This window comes from Scyliorhinus torazame, chromosome 6, assembly GCF_047496885.1.
Source record: "Scyliorhinus torazame isolate Kashiwa2021f chromosome 6, sScyTor2.1, whole genome shotgun sequence".
NCBI lineage: Eukaryota > Metazoa > Chordata > Chondrichthyes > Carcharhiniformes > Scyliorhinidae > Scyliorhinus > Scyliorhinus torazame.
The window spans coordinates 165,398,418-165,421,146 of record NC_092712.1 but is presented as its reverse complement, the minus strand read 5'-3'; the positions used below and the strand labels follow the sequence as shown (position 1 = coordinate 165,421,146).

General features: G+C 51.1%; 1 protein-coding gene and 1 long non-coding RNA gene across 3 annotated transcripts in view; one reads left to right on the top strand and one right to left on the bottom strand.

Moving 5' to 3' along the window:
* The window catches only part of LOC140425128 (serum paraoxonase/arylesterase 2-like), a 90,449-nt gene that overhangs the window by 26,956 nt on the left and 40,764 nt on the right, over positions 1-22,729 (top strand). The window lies entirely within an intron of this gene.
* Positions 1-22,729, bottom strand: part of LOC140425129 (uncharacterized) — a 65,368-nt gene that overhangs the window by 23,627 nt on the left and 19,012 nt on the right. The window contains exon 3 of the long non-coding RNA XR_011947768.1: positions 9,508-9,659. This is a non-coding gene — a long non-coding RNA (uncharacterized lncRNA). The remainder of the gene's footprint in view (positions 1-9,507; positions 9,660-22,729) is intronic.

Genomic DNA, 22,729 nt, shown 5'->3' with positions numbered 1-22,729 from the left:
GGGAACAGACGAAGCCTGCGTGGAATATAAGGAAAGTAGGAAGGAACTTAAGCAAGGAGTCAGGAGGGCTAGAAGGGTCACGAAAAGTCATTGGCTAATAGGGTTAAGGAAAATCCCAAGGCTTTTTACACATACATAAAAAGCAAGAGGGTAGCCAGGGAAAGGGTTGGCCCACTGAAGGATAGGCAAGGGAATCTATGTGTGGAGCCAGAGGAAATGGGCGAGGTACTAAATGAATACTTTGCATCAGTATTCACCAAAGAGAAGAAATTGGTAGATGTTGAGTCTGGAGAAGGGTGTGTAGATGGCCTGGGTCACATTGAGATCCAAAAAGACGAGGTGTTGGGTGTCTTAAAAAATATTAAGGTAGATAAGTCCCCAGGGCCTGATGGGATCTACCCCAGAATACTGAAGGAGGCTGGAGAGGAAATTGCTGAGGCCTTGACAGAAATCTTTGGATCCTCGCCATCTTCAGGTGATGTCCCGGAGGACTGGAGAATAGCCAATGTTGTTCCTCTGTTTAAGAAGGGTAGCAAGGATAATCCCGGGAACTACAGGCCGGTGAGCCTTACTTCAGTGGTAGGGAAATTACTGGAGAGAATTCTTTGAGACAGGATCTACTCCCATTTGGAAGCAAATGGACGTATTAGTGAGAGGCAGCACGGTTTTGTGAAGGGAAAGTCGTGTCTCACTAACTTGATAGAGTTTTTCGAGGAGGTCACTAAGATGGTTGATGCAGGTAGGGCAGTGGATGTTGTCTATATGGACTTCAGTAAGGCCTTTGACAAGGTCCCTCATGGTAGACTAGTACAAAAGGTGAAGTCACACGGGATCAGGGGTGAGCTGGCAAGATGGATACAGAACTGGCTAGGCCATAGAAGGCAGAGAGTAGCAATGGAAGGATGCTTTTCTAATTGGAGGGCTGTGACCAGTGGTGTTCCACAGGGATCAGTGCTGGGACCTTTGCTCTTTGTAGTATATATAAATGATTTGGAGGAAAATGTAACTGGTCTGATTAGTAAGTTTGCAGACGACACAAAGGTTGGTGGAATTGCGGATAGCGATGAGGACTGTCGGAGGATACAGCAGGATTTAGATTGTTTGGAGACTTGGGCGGAGAGATGGCAGATGGAGTTTAATCCGGACAAATGTGAGGTAATGCATTTTGGAAGGACTAATGCAGGTAGGGAATATACAGTGAATGGTAGAACCCTCAAGAGTATTGAAAGTCAAAGAGATCTAGGAGTACAGGTCCACAGGTCATTGAAAGGGGCAACACAGGTAGAGAAGGTACTCAAGAAGGCATACGGCATGCTTGCCTTCATTGGCCGGGGCACTGAGTATAAGAATTGGCAAGTCATGTTGCAGCTGCATAGAACCTTAGTTAGGCCACACTTGGAGTATAGTGTTCAATTCTGGTCACCACACTACCAGAAGGATGTGGAGGCTTTAGAGAGGGTGCAGAAGAGATTTACCAGAATGTTGCCTGGTATGGAGGGAATTAGCTATGAGGAGCGGTTGAATAAACTCGGTTTGTTCTCACTGGAACGAAGGAGGTTGAGGGGAGACCTGATAGAGGTATACAAAATTATGAGGGGCATAGACAGAGTGGATAGTCAGAGGCTTTTCCCCAGGGTAGAGGGGTCAATTACTAGGGGGCATAGGTTTAAGGTGAGAGGGGCAAGGTTTAGAGTAGATGTACGAGGCAAGTTTTTTACGCAGAGGGTAGTGGGTGCCTGGAACTCGCTACCGGAGGAGGTGGTGGAAGCAGGGACGATAGTGACATTTAAGGGGCATCTTGACAAATACATGAATAGGATGGGAATAGAGGGATACGGACCCAGGAAGTGTAGAAGATTGTAGTTTAGTCGGGCAGCATGGTCGGCACGGGCTTGGAGGGCCGAAGGGCCTGTTCCTGTGCTGTACATTTCTTTGTTCTTTGATATGGGCCGATACGACCCACACTCCGTCGGATCCTTATCTTTTTTTAGTAACAGGGAAATCGATGCCTGCCCCAAGGTTTGCGGCAACACCCCCTTCCCTATCGCCTCCTCAAACATCCCCACCAACAGGGGTGCCAACCTATCCTTACATTTTTTATAATATTCCACCGGAAACCCATCCGGCCCTGCCACCTTTCCCGACTGCATCCTCCCAATCGCATCCTTTATCTCCTGCTCCACTATTGCTCCTTCTAATGTAGCCCTGTCCCCCTCCCCTATCCTCGGGTACTCCAACCCATCTAGTAATTCCTGTATCTCACGGTCTCCCCCGGGTGGCTCTGACTTGTACAACCTCTCATAAAACTCCTCAAAAACCTTGTTAATCAGCACTGGAGCCACCACCAACTTCCCTGCCCTATCCTTCACCTGAAGAATTTCCCTTGCCGCTGCCTCCCTCCGGAGCTGACCTGCTAACATACTTTACCGCCTTATCTCCATGTTCATAAACTGCACCCCTTGCTCGTCTCAGTTGGCGCACCGCCTTCCTGGTGGACAGTCAGTCAAAGCTCGCCTGTAGTTCCTTCCTCTTTTCCAGAGGAGGGGGTCCCCATCCTCTGCATACCTCCTATCTACCTCCAACATATCATCGATTACCCTCTGCCACTCCAACCTCTCTTCTTTGTCCACCCTGGTCTTAAACAAAATCACGTCCCCGCTCACCACCGCCTTTAGGGCCTCCCAGATGACTGCCTTCGAAACCTCACCCGTACAATTGAAACCTACATATTCCTTAATTACCTTTTCAATTTTCTCACAGAACACTTGGTTCCCCAAAAGCCCCACATCCAGTTTCCACCCCGGTCTCTACGCTGCCCCCTTCTCCAGCACCATATGCACCCAATGTGGAGCGTGATCTGACACTGCAATTGCAGAGTATTCCGACCCCTTGACTCCAGCCAGCAAAGCCTTCCCCACCACAAAAAAGTCGATCCGCGAGTATACCTGATAGACCGCTGAGATAAAAAGAGTACTCCCGTGCCCTCGGGTGCAGGAACCTCCAAGGGTCCACCCCTCCCATTTCCACCATTAGCCCAGCCAGCGCCTTCGCCCCCCCCTGATGGGACCAGCGAGCGCGGCCGTGATCTGTCCAACCTTGGCTCCTGCACCAAGTTCCAGTCCCCCCCCCCACAATCAGCACATGCGTGTCCAAGTCAGGAATAGCCCCAAACACCTTCCTCGCGAATCCCACATCGTCCCTATTGGGACTGTATACACTTAACAGCGCCACTAATCCCCCCTCCAGCGCCCCTGCCCCAATCACATATCTACCCCCCTGATCTGCCACCACCTTCTCCACCTGGAAGCGTACCCTTTTGCTGACCAACACCGCTACCCCTCGAGCCCTTCCATCAAATCCGGAGTGAAACACTTGGCTAACCCAGCCCTTTTTAAGTCTCATCTGGTCCTTCACCCTCAAGTGAGTCTCCTGCAGCATTGCTACATCGGCTTTCAAACTTTTAAGATGTGCAAGCACCCTTGACCTCTTGACCGGACCTCCTAGCCCTCTCATGTTCCACGTGATTATCCTTACTGGGGGTCTCTCACCCCCCCCCCCCCCCCCACCTTTCTTATCCACCATCACCATCCACCGGGCCCTGCCCCATAAGCTTGACCCACCCCTGTCCATTGTTAACATCGAACCCCTTCCCCCCCCCCCGCTCCCAAGAACCCTCCCTACAAAAACATCCCCCAACCTCCATCCCTCCACCCCCTCTTGCTCGCCTCGTAGGCCCATTGAAGCCTGCTACCCAGGCTCCAACATCCTGAGCCCTCCTCTCATCTCACCCCCGTTCACTAACTGACTTTAGTTAGCTAGCGCGGGTGGCTCCCCCCACCAAGACCTCTCGCCCCCTTCCACCCAGTCCCAGAGAAAGAAACTCCAAAACAAACCCAACAATCCAACCCCTACAATTCACTAACATAACATTTAACCGTCGCAACACAGAACGCCATTAACTTGAACTCTGTAACAATGCAAAGAGAAGTAAATTTCAATACAAATCAGAAAAAAGAAAGTTGTAACATTTGTACATTTTCCAGCCCCTCAAACACAGTCCACAGTCTCTCTTCACGTCTGTCCCAAGCTTTCTACCCTCACGAATGCCTCAGCCGCTTCAAAATAAAAGTCTTTGGCGTTATATGTTACTCTCAACTTCGCCGGGTACACCACACAAAATCGCACCCCCTTCTTGTACAAAGCCGCCTTCACTCGCCCAAACGCCGCTCGTCTTTTTCCAACTCCAGCGTCAGGTCCTGGGAGATCCGAACCGCAGTACCATCCCACAGCACCTCACGCTTCTGCTTCGCCCAGCTTAATACTTTCTCCTTCATGCAAAACTTATGGAAGCAGATAATTACTGCCCTTGGTGGCTCGTTCACTTTGGGCTTCGGCCTTAATGACCGTGAGCTCGGTCTAGCTCGTATAGGGTGGAGCTCTCATCCTCCCCCATCAGCTCCGCCAACTTCTTAGCGAAGTATTGCGTTGGCCTTGGGCCCTCTGTCCCTTCGGGCAAGCCCACAATTCTCAAATTGTGCCGTCTTGAGCGGTTTTCCAAGTCTTCCAGCTTTGCTCGGAGTCCTCTGTTAACCTCCACCACCCTCCGCAGCTCGTCCCCCATCGAGGTGACCTGGTCGCTGTGTCGTGTCATGGCCTCCTCCACCTCCTTCATCTTCTCGCCCTGCTCTCTCACCTCGGCTGATGCCTTTGCCTCCTCCACCCTCATCGGGCCGATTGCCTCCTCCACCAATGACCTCAACACGACCGCCGTCTCTTTCCTCAAGGCCTCCATGTGCCTCACAAACTGTTTTTCCAGCTCCACCGCCATTACCTCGGTCATCTTCTCCACCGTAAGTAGTGCGGCCCCGCCTTGCAGTTCGGCTTCCGCCATCCTGTCAACACTTGCTCGTCTTCTCCTTCGGCGGCGAACCCGCATTTCCTCCTTTCTTCGACGCTGCTCTTCGCATCCTTTAGCGGCTTATTGTTTTTTTATCTTCTTTCTTTTCTCCTCTCTCCCCTTAACCCTCCTGTCCTTCATCAATCTGACATTATTTTTTTGAAAAAAAAAGGGGGGAAGAGAAATAAAAAACTTTCACTAAACTTCCTTAAACCTTCTTTCTTTCTCCTCTGCATTCACCCAGAGCTCCCCTGGGACCAGGCTTCAACCTTCTTTCTTTTTCCTAGGTGGAAGCCATCTGACGTGGAGGACCCTCCCTACATGGTGCCCTGGCCTCGGGCCTGCTGCCTCGGCCTCCTCGTAGCTCTGCTCCTGCTGCTCTAACCTGCCGCGCCGGGCCCAGCGCCTCAGCCCCCGCCGCCCGACACACGCGCGGGGTTCTTCGCCGGTTTTTAAACCGGCCCTGCTGGCTGCTCGCGACGGCCCCCAAGGCCGACGATAGTCAGGGAGTGCGTAAGGAACTCGGGGATTTCCCCGTAAATCGCCGCGAATCACGGCCACCGGCGGGAGCCCTTGGTGTTGCGGCCACCCTGCTCGCCCACACCACCGGAAGTCACATACCTATTTATAAACAACCATTTCTTAAAGGTACACTCACGTGACACCTCCCCCCAAGAAAAAAAATAAACCATCAACTTCAAGATGGTTTCATTTTTCACCTTTTCACTATCCTTTAAGAAATGCACACAGTAAATATACTTTTACGTTTCAAAAAACAACACTCGCAAACAGATATAATAATATAGTCCATTTTCTTTCGTTCTTCTTCCTCCAACTGAAATCCTTCTTGATTGACAGTCTTTTTGAACAAGGTCTCTGCACGATCCATCCATTTCTCTATGCCTCGGCATTTCTCTTTAAAGTCAAATACTTTAGTTCAATCTGATCGCAGAGTCCCTTGTAATTCTCCAACACCGGAGCATTGGTTATCACAGCTTTCAGGCAGTCAAATGCCTGTTGAAAGTCCGCTGTCCACTGAAATTTTTGACGTTTCTTCAGCAAGTCCATCAGTGGAGCAATCACGCTACAAAACATTTGCACAAATGTTCGAACAAATCCACTCATGCCAAGAAATCGCAATATTTTCCTTCGTCTTGAGGGTATCGGAAACTCCCCAATAACTTATGGTTTCACATCCGTGTGACCATTCGACCCTGTCCGATTGTATGGCCAAGGAAAGTTACTTGGACTTCTCCAAATTCACTTTTGGCTAGGTTTATCACCAAACCCGCCTCCTGAAGTCGATCGAATAACTCCATCAGAGGTTTTAAATGTTCTTTCCATGTCTAGCTGAAAATTACCAGATCGTCGATGTGTACCGCACAATTGGGTAATCCTGAAACAACTTCGTTAGTTAACCGTTGAAATGTGGCTGGGGTGTTTTTCATGCCAAATGGCAAAACTTTGAATTGGCATATACCATCTGGAGTCACAGGAGCTGAAATCTCCTTTGTCTTTTCGGATAAAGGTACCTGCCAGTAACTTTTAAGTAAATCCAGTTTGGAAATAAAAGTTGATTGTCCCACTTTCTCAATGCAATCCTTCAAATGTGGGATCGGATAAGAGTCCGTTCTTGTAACTGCATTAACTTTTCTATAGTCCACACACAACTGTTGGGTATGGTTTGGTTTTGATACCATCACTATGGGTGAGCTCCATTAGCTGCAACCAATTTCAATTATGCCATTTTTAAGCATACTCTCAATCTCTTTGTTAACCTCTGCCAATTTTAAAGGGTTAAGTCTATATGGATGTTGTTTGATTGGAACAGCATTTCCCACATCTACTGCATGTGTAGCCATTTTAGTACTTCACAATTTATCTCTACAAACCTGCCCACGTGATATCAATAACTCTTTCAGGTCAGTCCGTTTTTCCTCTGGAAGGTAACTCAACAATTTATCCCAATTTTTAAGAACATACTCGTTTTCCAATTTAATTTGAGGTATGTCAAATTCCAAGTCATCTGGATTTGATTCGTCACTTTGAGTTAGAATCATTAAAACCTCCTCCTTTTTCTCTCCTTCCCTTTCAAAGTACCTTTTAAGCATATTTACATGACACACTCGGTGAGTCTTCCTTCTATCTGCTGTTTTTACCACATAATTCACCTCACTTAATTTCCTTTCAATCTGGTAAGGCCCACAAAACCTAGCTTTTAAAGGCTCCCCTACCACTGGTAACAATACTAAAACTTTATCTCCACTGGCAAAACTGCGAACTTTGGATTTCTTGTCCACTACCTGTTTCATCACATTTTGTGAAATTTTTAAATGTCGTCTAGCCAATTCACCTGCTCTATTTAATCGTTCCCTAAAATTTGCCACGTAATCCAATAATGCAATAATGCTCACTCACCAATTTCTCCTTAATCAATTTAAGTGGTCCTCTTACCTCATGACCAAAAATTTGTTCAAAAGGACTGAACTTGGTTGACTCATTCGGTGCATCCCTAATTGCAAACAGTACAAATGGAATTCCTTTATCCCAATCCTCTGGATAACCTTGACCATAAGCCCTCAACATTATCTTTAACGTCTGATGCCACCTTTCTAATGCTCCCTGCGCTTCTGGATGGTACGCAGTTGATTTAAATTGTTTTACTCCTAAGATATCCATAACCTGCTTGAATAACGTCAAGGTAAAATATGATCCTTGACCCGATTGTATTTCTGTGGGTAGTCCATATCTAGTAAAAAAGTTGAAGTAACTCCACCACAATCTTTTTAGCTGTAATATTGCGTACTGGAATGGCCTTTGGAAACCTAATAGACACATCCATTATAGTCAAAAGATATTGATTCCCACTTTTCGTTTTAGGAAGCGGTCCTACGCAACCAATTAAGACCCTTGTTAAAGGTTCCTCAAATGCTGGAATGGGTATTAAGGGCGCTGGTTTTATCACTGCTTGAGGTTTCCCTATCACTTGACATGATCGACAAAATTTAACTACATCTTTATGTAGTCCAGGTCAATAAAAATGTTTTTGTATTTAGCTTGAGTTTTCCTTACTCCCAAATGGCCTCATGTGCTACTCGCAACACCTCCTTTCTATACCCTACCGGCAATACTACTTGATGAACTTCTGCCAACTTTTCATCCACCTGCACATGTAAAGGTCTTCATTTTCTCATTAAGACATCACTTTTACGGTAATAACACTCCGGTATACACTCAGATTCCTCTTCCGTGTATGCTTTCTGATACATCCGTTTTATTTCTACATCTTTCTGTTGTAACTCCGCCAATTTTTCAGAACCAAAAATATCCGCCTCATCCTCCACCTGTTCTTGTTCTTTTTCAACCACCTGATCAAAATTTGTTTCTGATAATTGAACTTCCACTTCATCTTCACTCTTTGATTTCTCCTCGTCTTAACCTGTGACTTTGCAGCCTTGTTACTACACAATCCGGAAAAATCCCAGGATACTCGTCCTTCAACACTTCAGTTGTCTGATTTTCCACTGGCTTATCAACCACAGTAGGCATCACTCCCACTTGCGATCCAGCTATATCATATCCCAAGATAAACTGTATTCCTGGACAAGATAGTTTCTCTATTACTCCTACTACCACTTCACCACTCTTCACTGGACTTTCCAATCTTACCTTATATAATGGAACGCTACTCCTCTCACCCTGAATTCCACATATTACAACCTTTTCTGGCAACATTCTTCCCAAACTACATAACTCCTCATCTCTTTAAAAAAAATTTTTTTTTAATTAAGGTTTTCATAAAATATCAATAACAAAATGAAAAAGGAACCCAACAGGGTTAAGTACAAAACACAGTCTAGAAAAACAACCCTCCATACCCCCCTCCCCCCTGTACATGAATAATAAATTAACATTAACACCCCGACTAAACACAACAGGTATATACAACCCCTCAGACCCTCCAGTGTAAATAACAAAAACAAAATTAAGTAACCCCCCCCCCCCCCCCACCCCCGAGTTCCTGCTGCCATTGACCAATGTCTACCGTTCTGCCAGGAAGTCTAAGAACGGTTGCCACCGCCTAAAGAACCCTTGTACCGACCCTCTCAAGGCGAATTTCACCCTCTCCAACTTAATAAACCCCGCCATATCGTTGATCCAGGATTCCACGCTTGGGGGCCTCGCATCCTTCCACTGAAGAAGAATCCTTCGCCGGGCTACCAGGGACGCAAAGGCCAGAATACCGGCCTCTTTCGCCTCCTGCACTCCCGGCTCCTCTGCGACCCCAAATATTGCGAGCCCCCAGCCCGGTTTGACCCTGGATCCTACCACCCTCGACACCGTCCTCGCTACGCCCTTCCAAAATTCCTCCAGCGCTGGGCACACCCAGAACTTGTGGGTGTGGTTTGCTGGGCTCCCTGAGCACCGAACACACCTGTCCTCACCCCCAAAAAACCGGCTCATCCTTGTCCCGGTCATGTGTGCCCTGTGCAGCACCTTAAACTGTTTGAGGCTGAGCCTCACGCACGATGAGGAAGAGTTCACCCGCTCTAGGGCATCTGCCCACGTCCCTTCCTCAATTTCCTCTCCCAACTCCTCCTCCCACTTACCTTTCACCTCCACCACCGAGGCCTCCTCCTCCTCCTGCATCACCTCGTAAGTTTCCGAGATCTTCTCCACCCCCCGAGAGCACCCTGTCCTGTACTGTGTGTGGCCGCAGCCACGGGAATTCCACCACCTGCCGCCTGGCAAACGCCCTTACCTTTTTAAAAAATATATATATTTTATTAAAGTTTTTCGATCAAACAAAAACAAAGATTTCTCATTTTACAACTTTGTAATAATATATACATTGATCGTTTTTTAAATAAATAATATACTAACTAACGGCAACTGCCAACAACAAAATAAGAAACAACAAAAATAGTAACTAAAATAGTAACTTTGTAAAATCTAATATAAATAACTAATATATAAACACACACATAAAACCCCTGAGGACCCAAATGAGTCCTCCCCTCCCCCCTGGGTTGCTGCTGCTACCTTTCCCATTTACCCTTATCGCTCTGCGAGATAGTCGAGGAACGGTTGCCACCGCCTGGTGAACCCTTGAGCCGAACCTCTTAGTGCGTACTTTATCCGCTCCAATTTTATGAACCCTGCCATGTCGTCTATCCAGGCCTCCACGCCCGGGGGTTTAGCTTCTTTCCACATAAGTAGAATCTTTTGCCGGGCTACTAGGGACGCAAAGGCCAAAACATCGGCCTCTCTCGCCTCCTGCACTCCCGGCCGATCTGCAACCCCAAATATCGCCAACCCCCAGCCTGGTTCGACCCGGACCCCCACCACCTTTGAAATCACTTTTGCCACACACACCCAGAACCCATGCAATACCGGACATGACCAGAACATGTGGGTGTGGTTCGCCGAGCTTCCCGCGTCTCCCGCACCTATCCTCCACTCCAAAAAATCTACTCAGCCTTGCTCCAGTCATATGCGCCCTGTGTGGAACCTTGAATTGTATCAGGCTGAGCCTGGCACACGAGGACAAAGAGTTTACCCTACTTCGGGCATCTGCCCACAGCCCCTCCTCAATCTCTTCCCCCAGCTCCTCCTCCCATTTTCCCTTCAGCTCCTCTACCATCGTCTCCCCCTTGTCTCTCATTTCCCTATATATATCTGACACCATGCCATCACCCACCCATGCCCCCGAAATCACTCTGTCCTGGATCTCTTGCGCCGGGAGCTGCGGAAATTCCCTCACCTGTTGCCTCACAACTGCCCTCACTTGCATATGGCGAAATGCATTCCCAGGTGGCAGCCTATATTTTTCTGTCAGTGCTCCCAAACTCGCGAACGTCCCGTCTAAGAACAAGTCCTTCAATTTCGCAATTCCTGCTCGCTGCCAAGATTTAAATCCCCCATCTATCCTTCCCGGGACGAACCTATGGTTGTTCCTTATTGGGGACCACACTGAGGCACCCGTCACTCCCTTATGTTGTCTCCACTGCCCCCAAATTTTCAGAGTTGCCACCACCACTGGGTTTGTGGTGTCTTTTTTCAGGGAGAACGGCGCCGTCGCCAGTGCTTTTAGGCTAGTTCCCCTACAGGACGCCATCTCCAGTCTTTTCCACGCCGCTCCTTCCCCTTCCCTCATCCACTTACATATCATTGACACGTTGGCGGACCAATAATAATCACTTAGATTCGGCAGTGCCAGTCCCCCTCTGTCCCTACTGCGCTGCAGGAACCCCCTCTTTACTCTTGGGGTCTTTCCAGCCCACACAAAGCTCATAATACTCTTGTCCACCTTCTTAAAAAAGGCCTTTGTAATCAGTACAGGGAGGCACTGGAACACAAAAAGAAACCTCGGAAGGACCACCATTTTAACCGCCTGCACCCTGCCCACCAATGACAGGGGTGCCATGTCCCACCTCCTAAAGTCCTCTTCCATCTGCTCTACCAGTCGTGCCAAGTTAAGCTGATGCAAGGTTCCCCAGTTCCTGGCCACCTGGATCCCTAAATACCGGAAATCCCTTGTTACCCTCCTCAACGGTAAATAGTCTATTCCCCTGCCCTGTTCCCCGGGGTGCATCACAAACAGTTTACTCTTCCCCATATTCAACTTATATCCTTAAAATTCTCCAAACTCCCTGAGTGTCTGCATTATCTCAGGCATCCCCTCCACTGGGTCCGCGACATACAACAACAAATCATCCGCGTATAATGACACCCGATGCTCTTCTCCTCCTCTAAGTAACCCCCTCCACTTCCTAGAGCCCCTCAGCGCTATGGCCAATGGCTCAATTGCCAACGCAAACAGTAACTGGGACAGGGGACATCCCTGTCTTGTACCCCTATATAGTCGGAAGTGGTCAGATCGTTGCCTATTTGTAATCACACTTGCCACCGGGGCCCTGTACAGGAGCTGAACCCATCTAATGAACCCCTCTCCAAATCCAAATCTCCTCAGTACTTCCCACAGGTAGTCCCACTCCACTCTATCAAATGCTTTCTCTGCATCCATCGCCACCACTATCTCCGCCTCCCCCTCCGGTGGGGGCATCATCATCACCCCCAGCAGCCTCCGTGTATTAGCATTCAATTGCCTCCCTTTAACAAACCCCGTTTGATCATCATGAACCACCCCAGGGACACAGTCCTCTATCCTCATGGCCATCACCTTGGCCAAAAGCTTGGCATCTACGTTCAAGAGGGAAATAGGCCTGTATGACCCACACTGCAGCGGATCTTTGTCTCTTTTCAGGATTAGCGATATCGTCGCCTCCGACATTGTCGGGGGTAGTGTCCCCCTTTCCCTAGCCTCATTAAAGGTTCTCGTCAGAAGTGGGGCCAGCAGGTCACCGTATTTCCTATAGAACTCCACTGGGAACCCATCCGGTCCCGGGCCTTCCCTGCCTGCATGTTCCCAATTCCTTTTACCACCTCCTCCACCTCAATCTGCGCTCCCAGTCCTGTCGTCTCCTGTTCCTCAACCTTCGGGAACTCCAGCTGGTCTAGGAAACGCATCATTCCCTCTTTCCCTTCCGGGGGTTGAGCCTTATATAGCCTCTCGTAAAATACCTTAAACACCCCGTTCACCCTCTCCGCTCCCCGTTCCATCTTTCCCTCCTCGTCTCTAACCCCTCCGATCTCTCTCGCCGCCCCCCTCTTCCTAAGTTGTTGGGCTAGCAGCCGGCTCGCCTTCTCTCCCTATTCATACTGCACTCCCTGTGCCTTCCTCCATTGTGCCTCCGCCTTACCCGTGGTCAACAAGTCAAAGTCCGTGTGCAATCTCCGTCTTTCCCTGTTTAGCCCTTCATCTGGAGCCTCCGCATATTGCCTAGCCACCCTCCAAATCTCCCTCAACAATCTCTCCCTTTCTTTACCCGCTTGTTTCCCCTTATGTGCCATTATGGAGATCAGCTCCCCTCTAACCACCGCCTTCAGCGCCTCCCAGACCACTCCCACCTGGACCTCTCCGTCATCATTAATCTCTAGGTACCTTTCAATACATCCCCTCACCCTTACACATACCCCCTCGTCCGCCAACAGTCCCATATCTAATCTCCAGAGTGGGCGCTGTTCCTTTTCCTCTCCTACTTCCAGATCTACCCAATGTGGGGCATGATCTGAAATGGCTATAGCCGAATACTCCGTTCCGTCCACCTTCGGGATCAGCGCCCTTCCCAGGACAAAGAAGTCTATCCGGGAGTACACTTTGTGGACATGGGAGAAGAAGGAAAACTCTTTACTCCTTGGCCTAGTAAATCTCCAGGGATCCACTCCTCCCATCTGCTCCATAAAGCCCTTAAGCACCTTGGCCACTGCCGGCCTCCTCCCGGTCCTAGATCTGGACCGGTCCAGCCCTGGGTCCAGCACCGTGTTGAAGTCCCTCCCCATTACCAACTTTCCCATCTCCAGGTCCGGGATGCGCCCCAACATACGCTTCATAAAGTTTGCGTCATCCCAGTTCGGGGCATATACATTCACCAGCACCACCGCCTCACCTTGCAATCTGCCACTCACCATCACGTATCTACCACCACTGTCCACCACTATGTTCTTCGCCTCAAACAATACCCGTTTCCCCACCAATATTGCCGCCCCTCTATTTTTCGCATCCAAGCCAGAGTGGAATACCTGTCCCACCCATCCTTTCCTTAATCTGACCTGATCCGCCAGTTTCAGGTGCGTCTCCTGAAGCATGACCACGTCTGCCTTTAGCTTCTTTAGGTGCGCAAGTACCCTTGCCCTCTTAATCGGCCCATTCAACCCTCTCACGTTCCACGTGATCAACCGGGTTGGGGGGCTCTTTACCCCCCCCCCCCTCGCCATCCCCTTTTTTAGACCAGCTCCTCTCCCGGTTCCCACGCACCCGCTTATCCCCCCGACGGTGCCCTCCCGTCCCGACCATCCCATCCCGTAACAGCTCCCCCTTCCCCTTAGCAGCAGCAACCCAGTTACCCCCCCCCCCCCCCCCCCCCCCCCCCCACCCCGCTAGATCCCTCTCTAGCTTAGTTGCTCCCCCCATATTGCTTCCGGAAGTCAGCAAACTCTGGCTGACCTCGGCTTCCCCCGTTTATCCTTAGCCTCCCATTATGTGAGGCCCCCACCTTCCTGCTCCCCCTTTTCCCGCCACAATTTCCATAGCGCGGGAACAAAGCCTGCGCTTCCCTCTCGGCCCCGCCCGATGGCGCAGCTCCCTCTCTCCTTCCCCCTCCCCTTCCCCACCGGCGCCCACATTTCTTTGTGTCCCCCCCCTTCGAGGGGAAAGAAAATTTTCCCCCATCTGATTCACAGTCTCTTGCCACCACCTCACTACTTCATTTCAAACACTCATTCTCCAATCTAGCCTCCAGCCTCTTCAATAAATGTCCACGCCTCTTCTGCCATCTCGAAGTTGTGGTGTTTACCCTGGTGTGTAAACCACAGTCTTGCCGGCTGCAACATTCCGAATTTCACTTTCCTCTTGTGGAGCACTGCCTTGGCCCGATTGAAACTCGCCCTGCTTCCCGCCACCTCCGCACTCCAATCCTGATACACGAGGATCACCGCGTTCTCCCACCTGCTGCTCCGTGTCTTTTTCGCCCATCTCAGGACCATCTCCCTGTCCTTGTAGCGGTGGAACCTCACCACTATTGCTCGAGGTATTTCTCCTGCCTTTGGTCTTCTCACGAGGACTCGATACGCTCCTTCCACTTCCAGGGGGCCCGTCGGGGCCTCAGCTCCCATTAAGGTATGGAGCATCGTGCTCACATACACCCCAACATCCGCTCCCTCTGCCCCTTCGGGAAGACCCAAGATTCTTAAGTTCTTCCTCCTCGAGCTATTTTCCAGGGCTTCCAGTCTCTCCATACACCTCTTATGTAGTGCCTCGTGCGTCTCCGTCTTCACCACCAAGCCCTGTATCTCGTCCTCATTTTCGGCAGCTTTTGCCTTCACTCCACGGAGCTCCATCTCTTGGGTCTTCTGCGCCTCCTTTAACCCCTCAATCGCCTGCAGCATCGGCGCCAGCACCTCCTTCTTGAGCTCCTCCACACATCGCCGGAGGAACTCCTGCTGTTCCAGGTCCCATACCAACTGGCCTCCCTCCGCCGCCATCTTGCTTCTCACTTCCCTTCTTTGCCGCTGCTCCAGAGGATCCTCCGCAATCTGGCCACTATTATCTCTTCTGTCCATTCACATCCGGGGGTACTCCCTTCTATGTCACCTCACAGTGGGTTTAGCCTTCGAAAATTGCCGTTGGGGCTCCCGATAAGAGCCCAAAAGTCCGTTAAAACGGGAGGTGCCGAAACGTGCGACTTAGCTGGTCATCGCCGCACCCGGAAGTCGCAAACGCCCTTACCTGTAAGTACCTGAAGGTGTTCCCCGGGGGGAGCCCGTACTTCTCCTCCAGCTCACCCAGGCTCGCGAACTTCCCGTCCACAAACAGGTCCCCCAACCTTCGTATCCCTGCCCTGTGCCACCCCAAAAACCCTCCATCTGTTCTCCCTGGGACGAACCGCTAGTTCCCCCGTAACGGGGTCCACACCGAGGCCCCAACTTCCCCCCCCCTGTGCCGCCTTCACTGCCCCCAGAATTTGAGGGCAGCCGCCACCACCGGGCTCGTGGTATACCTCCTTGGAGGGAATGGCAGCGGCGCCGTTGCCAGCGCCCCCAGACTCGTACCCACACAAGACGCCGTCTCCAGCCTCTTCCATGCAGCCCCCTCCCTCTCCATCACCCACTTGCGCACCATCGTCGCATTGGCGGCCCAGTAGTACCCACAGAGGTTGGGCAGCGCCAGCACCCCCATACCTCTACTCCGCTCCAGGAACACCCTTCTCACCCTCGGAGTCCCTCGCGCCCACACAAACCCCATTACACTCCTGTTGACCCGCCTAAAGAAGGCCTTCGGGATAAACACGGGGAGGCACTGGAACAGGAACAAAAATCTTGGGAGCACCGTCATTTTGATTGACTGCACCCTACCCGCCAAGGACAGCAGCAACGCGTCCCACCTCTTGAACTCCTCCTCCATTTGCTCCACCAGCCTTGTGAAATTAAGCCTATGCAGGGCCCCCCAACTCCTGGCCACCTGGACCCCCAAATACCTGAAGCTCCTCTCCGCCCTTTTTAGTGGGAGCTCGCCAATCCCCCTCTCCTGGTCCCCTGGGAGAACCACGAACAGCTCGCTCTTCCCCATGTTGAGCTTGTACCCCGAAAAATCCCCGCATTCCCTAAGGATCCTCATTACCTCCGGCATTCTCCCCACTGGGTCCGCCACATATAGCTGCAAGTCGTCCGCATAGAGCGACACCCTATGCTCCTACCCGCCTGCACCAACCCCCTCCAGTTCCTCGACTCCCTCAGTGCCATAGCCAGGGGTTCAATCGCCAGTGCGAAGAGCAGGGGGGACAGGGGACACCCCTGTCTCGTCCCTCGGTGCAACCGAGTACTCGGACCTCCTCTTGTTTGTGGCCACACTTGCCATCAGGACCTCATACAACAGCCTAACCACCTGACAAACCCCTCCCCAAACCTCTTCAGCACCTCCCACAAGTACCCCCACTCTACCCTATCGAAGGCTTTCTCAGCGTCCATCGCCACCACTATCTCCGCCTCCCCCTCTCTTGCCAGCATCATGATAACGTTCAAAAGCCTCCGCACATTCGCGTTCAACTGCCTCCCCTTCACGATCCCCGTCTGGTCTTCGTGGATGATCTGCGGCACACAATCCTCAATCTTCGTGGCTAAGACCTTCGCCAGCACCTTGGCAACTATATTTAGCAACAAAATTGGTCTGCCAAGTTAAGCTGTCTAAATTATAGAATTCGACCGGGAAACTGTCCGGCCCCAGTGCCTCCCCCGCCTGCATGCTTCCTATCCCTTTGGTCAGCTCCATCAGCCCAATCGGGGCCCCCAATCCCGCCACCAGTCCCTCCTCCACCTTCGGAAACCTCGATTGGTCCAGGAAGCGGCCCATCCCTCCCTCCTCCCGTGGGGGCCTCGGACCGGTACAATTCCTTATAAAAGTCCCTGAAGACCACATTGATGCCAACCCCACTCCGCACCACACTCCCTCCTCTGTCCTTAACTCCCCCGATCTCCCGAGCTGCGTCCGGCTTCCAAAGCTGATGCGCCAGCATCCGGCTTGCCTTTTCCCCATACTCGTAAATCGCCCCCTGGGCCTTCCTCCACTTCACCTCCGCCTTCCTGGTGGTCACCAGGTCGAATTCGGCCTGGAAGCTGCGCCTCTTCCTCAACAATCCTTCCTCGGGCACCTCCGCATACCTCCTGTCTACCCTCACCATCTCCCCCACCAGCCTCTCCCTCTCCCCCCGCTCCCTCCTCTCCTTGTGGGCCCTAATGGAGATCAGCTCTCCCCTAACCACCGCCTCCCATACCATCCCCACTCGGACCTCCCCGTTACCGTTGGCCTCCAGGTACCTCTCTATACTTCCTCGGACCTGCTTGCTCACCTCCTCGACCGCCAACAGCCCCACCTCCAAGCGCCACAACGGGTGCTGGTCCTTCTCCTCCCCCAGCTCTAAGTCCACCCAATGCGGGGCGTGGTCCAAAATTGCTATTGCCGAATACTCGGTATCCTCTACTCTCGCTATCAGCGCCCTGCTCAAAATAAAATAGTCAATTCGGAAATAAGCCTTATGGACATGTGAGACGAATGAAAATTCCCTCGCCCCCGGCCTTGCAAATCTCCAGGGTCCACCCCTCCCATCTGGTCCACAAACCCCCTCAGCACTCTAGCCGCCGCTGGCTTCCTACCCGTCCTAGACCTGGAGCGATCCAGTGCCGGATCCAGCACCGTGTTAAAGTCTCCCCCCATTATCAGGCCCCCCCACTTCCAAGTCTGGGATCCGACCCAACATGCGCCGCATAAAACCCGCATCGTCCCAATTCGGGGCATACACATTGACCAGTACCACCCTCTCTCCCTGCAGCTTACCACTTACCATTACGTACCTACCGCCATTGTCTGCCACAATGCTCAACGCCTCGAATTACACCTTCTTTCCCACCAAGATCGCCACCCCTTAATTTTTGGCATCCAGCCCCGAATGAAACACCTGACCGACCCACACTTTCCTCAATCTTACCTGGTCTGCCACCTTCAGGTGTGTCTCCTGGAGCATAACCACATCCGCCTTCAGCCCCTTCAGGTGCGCGAACACGTGGGCCCGCTTGACCGGCCCATTCAGTCCCCTTACATTCCAGGTTACCAGCCGGATCAGGGAGCTGCCTGTCCCCCTCCCCCGCCGACTAGCCATAACCCCTCCTCGGCCAGCCACGCGCCCGCACCCCACGCCCGGCCCATTCCCCACGGCGGCAGACCCCCGTCTCGACCCCACCCCTACTCGCTCCAGCTCAGCAACTCGATATCCCCCCCCCCGGCGAGGACCCATCCTGGCTGTTTTACTCCCCCCATTGCACTTCCGCAAGTCAGCTGACTCCTGCTGACCCCGGCTACTCCCGCCTCTCCTTCGACTCCTCCCATTGTGTGACACACCCTCCTCCTCCGTTCCCCATCCACAGGCTCTCCCCCTCCCCCTTCCATCCTAAGTGCGGGAAACAACCCTCGCTTCCCCACCCCGGCCCCGCCCCCTCCAGTCTTCAGCGCGGGACAAAGCCCGCGCTTTCAACCTACCAGGCCCCGCCACCTCTGACGCAGCTCCTTTTACAGGCCCAATCCTCTCACCCCCGACTCAGGCCTCCCCCTCCCCAGAGAGGCCCCATCTCACCGCCGGCCATCCACACCTGTTCCATTTGCTTACCCCTCTCCAAGAGCCCCCCCGACCAACCTAACCAAAACAGTGCCCATCCCGCCCTAACCACCCTCACCGACCAGAAAGAGAAAAACACAAAGAAAAAGAAACCAAGAGCAAATGATCCCCCCTCAAAAAGTAACATATCAACCGCAGTCCCCAAATGCCCATCCCGACCCTCAATCCGTGTCCAACTTCTCGGCCTGAACAAAGGCCCATGCCTCCTCCGGAGACTCAAAATAATGGTGCCGGTCCTTGTAGGTGACCCACAGTCGCGCCGGCTGCAACATGCCAAACTTCACCCCTTTCCTGTGCAGCACTGCCTTCGCTCGATTGTACCCGGCCCTGCTCTTCGCAACCTCCGCACTCCAGTCCTGGTATATTCAAACCTCCGCGTTCTCCCACCTGCTGCTCCTCTCCTTCTTGGCCCACCTGAGCACACACTCCCGATCAGCGAACCGATGAAACCGTACCAGCACCGCCCGCGGAGGCTCGTTAGCCTTGGGCCTCCTCGCCAGCACTCTATGGGCCCCTTCCAGCTCCAGGGGTCCCTGGAAGTACCCTGCTCCCATCAGCGAGTTCAACATGGTGACCACATAGGCCCCCACGTCCAGCCCCTCCAGCCCCTCTGGGAGGCCCAGAATCCGCAGATTCTTCCGCCTCGACCGATTCTCCATCTCCTCGAACCGCTCCTGCCATTTCTTGTGGAGCGCCTCCACCTTTACCGCCAGGCCTAGGATCTCGTCCTCATTGTCGGAGATCTTTTGTCGGGCCTCGCGGATCGTCACCCCCTGGGCCGTCTGTGTCTCCAGCTTATCAATAGAAGCCTTCATCGGCTCAAGTAGGTCCGCTTTAATCTCTCTGAAGCAGCGCTGGATAACCTCCTGTTGCTCCTGCGCCCACTGCATCCACGCTGCCTGGTCTCTGCCCGCCGCCATTTTGTTCTTCTTCCCTCACACCATCTTCGGGTCCACCAACACCTTTTTAGTTGCCCCGCTCCTGGTAAAAGCCATCTACTATCAGGGAGCTATTATTAACTCCTTCCCACACCGGGAAACGTCAAAAAAGTGCCGTTGGCGGCCCTGAAATGAGCCCAAAAGTCAGTTTTTGCGGGAGCCGCCGAATGTGCGACTTAGCTCCGCAGAGCCGCAACTGGAAGTCATAATTCCTCATCTCTTACCATTAAAGATTGACTAGCTCCCGTATCTCTTAAAATTGTGACTTCTTTACCTGCTCCCCCTGATACACATGAGTAAACTTTACCCACACAAGTAAATTCTTTAAAGAGATCTGGCACCTTCTTATAATTCACCTCTTGATCAAGCTGTACAATCTTATTCACCTCCTTCGCTTTACTTGGGCTTTCCTTTACCACTTTAACAAACCCCACTGTATTATCCTGTTTTACCATATCAGCCTTCCCAGTGCTTCAACCACCAACCAACACTGTGACTTTACATGGCCTAGGTTATTACAGTGAAAATATTAAAAACTTTTCATTTCTTTTCCACCCTCCTGGATTTCTTTTAAAAAAAAATATTTTTATTCTCCTTTTTCACATTTTCTCCCGAATTTACACCCACCAGCAATAAACAATAATCAGCAACAGATATGTCAATCCCCGTATCAATAACAACTATCCCATCCTCCCACCAACCCCCAAACATCAGCCCGCATGTTTACATAAACAAATGACGAAAAGGAATCACGGATTACCCATAGTCATCCTTAATATCCACAGCCCCCCTCCCCCCTCAACCCCCCCACCCATCTCTCTCTCTCTCTCTCTCCCCCCCCCCCCCACCTAATGTTCGATGTTATCCAGTTCTTGAAAGTGCATAATGAATAATGCCCATGAATTGTAGAACCCCTCCGCCCTTCCCTCAGTTTGAACTTAACCTTCTCAAGGGTCAAGTATTCCAACAGGTCCCCCCGCCACGCATGGGCAGTGGGTGGAGAGGCTGCTCTCCATCCCAGCAGGATCCGCCTTCGGGCGATCAACGAGGCGAAGGCTATGATATCTGCCTCCGCTCCCGTTTCCAACCCTGGCTGGTCCGACACCCCTAATATGGCCTCCTGGGGACCTGGGTCCAGTTTCACGTGCACCACTTTAGAAATTACCTTAAAAACCTCCTTCCAGTACTCCCCTAGCTTTGGACAGGAACAAAACATATGAACGTGATTAGCGCCCCCCCCCCCCCCCCCACACCGCAACGCTCACACACATCTTCTACTCCTTCAAAAAATCAGCTCATCCTCGCCCTCGTGAGGTGCGCTCTAGATACCACCTTCAGCTGTATCAGCCCCAACCTCGCACATGAGGTGGAGGCATTCACTCTCCGGATCACCTCACACCTGGGGCTGGTTTAGCACACTGGGCTAAATCGCTGGCTTTGAAAGCAGACCAAGGCAGGCCAGCAGCACGGTTCAATTCCCGTACCAGCCTCCCCGAACAGGCGCCGGAATGTGGCGACTAGGGGCTTTTCACAGTAACTTCATTTGAAGCCTACTTGTGACAATAAGCGGTTTTCATTTCATTTTCAGACCCTCTCTTCCATAACCTCCCCGAGCTCTTCCTCCCACTTTGCTTTGATCCCTTCCAGTGGTGCCTTATTCTCCTCCAAAATAGCTCCATACACCGCTGACACTGCCCCCTTCTACTGCCCCCTTGTCGTCAGCACCTTCTCCAGCAATGTTGGAGGCCGGTTCCTCCGGGAAGCTCTGTATCTCCTTCCTGGCAAAATCCTGAACCTGCATGTGTCTAAACACTTCTCCCTGCTCCAGCCTACTTCGCTTCCAGCTCCCTCAATCCCGCAAACCGACCGCAAAGAAACAAATCTTTTAGCATCTTAATCCCCTTCTCTTCCCATTTCCTAAAACTTCCATCACATCTCCCCTGGCTCTGGATTTCTTTTTTAATCTGAGGTACACTTTCCTTATTATCTCCCATCAGCACTAGTTCATATGCACCCAGTATGGATTTTTTCACCTCTTCCTACATCCCAGATACCTCCTCTGGTAGTGATGCAAACACTTCACTAGCCCTACCTACCAGCTTTGTTTGAATCAGTAATATCCACATGTCCTGTGGCCATTTCATTTGTTTAGCTACCTTCTCAAATGAAATGAAAAAGCCTTCTACCTCCTTCTCGTCAAACCTTGGCAATGCTTGGACATATTTAAATAGATCCCCACCAAGCCTTCGACTATGACGCTCTTTCTCACTATCCTCATTGCTATCAACCAACTGTATGTTTCCCTTTACGTCTGCCAATTTTTACAATCTGTCATGTTTCATGGCCATTTTCTGAAGTTCAAACTCTCTCTCTTTATCTTTTCCCCTGATCTGTACCTCCCTTTCTCTTTCTTTTTGTTCTGCTAGGGCTATTCTTTCTATTTTCCTTTTTTCGCTCTCTTTCTCTCTCTCTTTTTTTTCCCTCTCTCTCTCACTTGCGTATTCAAGCTGCTTTAATTCTTTCTCATGTTCCATTTGTTCAATTTGTAACTGAATTTTTGCCATTTCCAATGAGTCAAACTGTATCAGGCAGTTTTAAATGCTTAGCCACCGCCATCTTTTCGCATTTTATCAGGTAATGTTAACTGCAATGTTTTTGCCAAGTCTAACAGTCTGCTTTTAGTCTCAGTCCGTAAGGTACTGCGTGTGACCGTCTCCACCCCCAAAAACTTCAGAGCCTCTGAAAGAGCCATTCTCCATGACACACTCCCTACTTAAACTGAAATACCACACCTGAAAAGCAACCACAATATGCTCACCCCTCACTTTCTTTAGGTTCACTAAGCCAATCCAATAGATAGACTTTTATCCCAGACGAGCCCCCAATTTGTTATGGGCCAGGGTTTAGAGAACCCCAAAGTCTATCATGGAGTTCACCTGACCCACAACCTTTAATAGATTGTGGTATGGGGAGCACAAGGCCCACCACAGGTGTGGTACAGCAGAAATGGAAAAGTATTTTTTAAACAAACCAATGTTTATTCTATGAACTCAAGTTAACCTTTTTAAAACATACAGTGAACATCTTAGCAACCATCAATTCAAATGTAA